The sequence below is a fragment of the Etheostoma spectabile genome, chromosome 8 (assembly GCF_008692095.1).
Source record: "Etheostoma spectabile isolate EspeVRDwgs_2016 chromosome 8, UIUC_Espe_1.0, whole genome shotgun sequence".
Lineage (NCBI taxonomy): Eukaryota > Metazoa > Chordata > Actinopteri > Perciformes > Percidae > Etheostoma > Etheostoma spectabile.
Genome location: NC_045740.1, coordinates 15,349,484 through 15,349,910, shown reverse-complemented (window position 1 = coordinate 15,349,910; position 427 = coordinate 15,349,484). Strand labels below are relative to the sequence as shown.

General features: G+C 38.9%; 1 protein-coding gene across 2 annotated transcripts in view; it reads left to right on the top strand.

The window, feature by feature from the left end:
- Positions 1-427, top strand: part of LOC116693612 (nuclear receptor-interacting protein 3) — a 5,696-nt gene that overhangs the window by 592 nt on the left and 4,677 nt on the right. The window lies entirely within an intron of this gene.

Sequence of the window (427 nt, the reverse complement as noted above, 5' to 3'; positions counted from 1 at the left end):
GGTACAAAGCCACAGGCTGGATAGCACTGGGTTGGAAAGAAGTGGAGATACAGAGATTATGTCTTTCTCAAGCGCTGGATGTTTATTCTTTCAGTCAAATATCTCAATAAAGATCATAAACCGTAACTTTAGCCATTACATGGACTATATAGGCTAATACAGAAAGGCTTTATAGCCTAAATGTATTGACTACAAGAAACAAACCAATATGTAAAGCATTGGAATATATCAGATAAAATACAAAACCCATTAATAGCACATTGTGAAAGAGATATCGGTCTTAAGTTAAGTTAATTTAATTTATTAATAGCCCAGCCTACTGTTTATTGATTCCCAGTGGGGAAACACACATGCTCAGGACCTATTCATGCACAAGTGGAGAGATGTCAGAGCTGTCAGTGCTGGACCAGCGGCGCCCTGAGCGGTT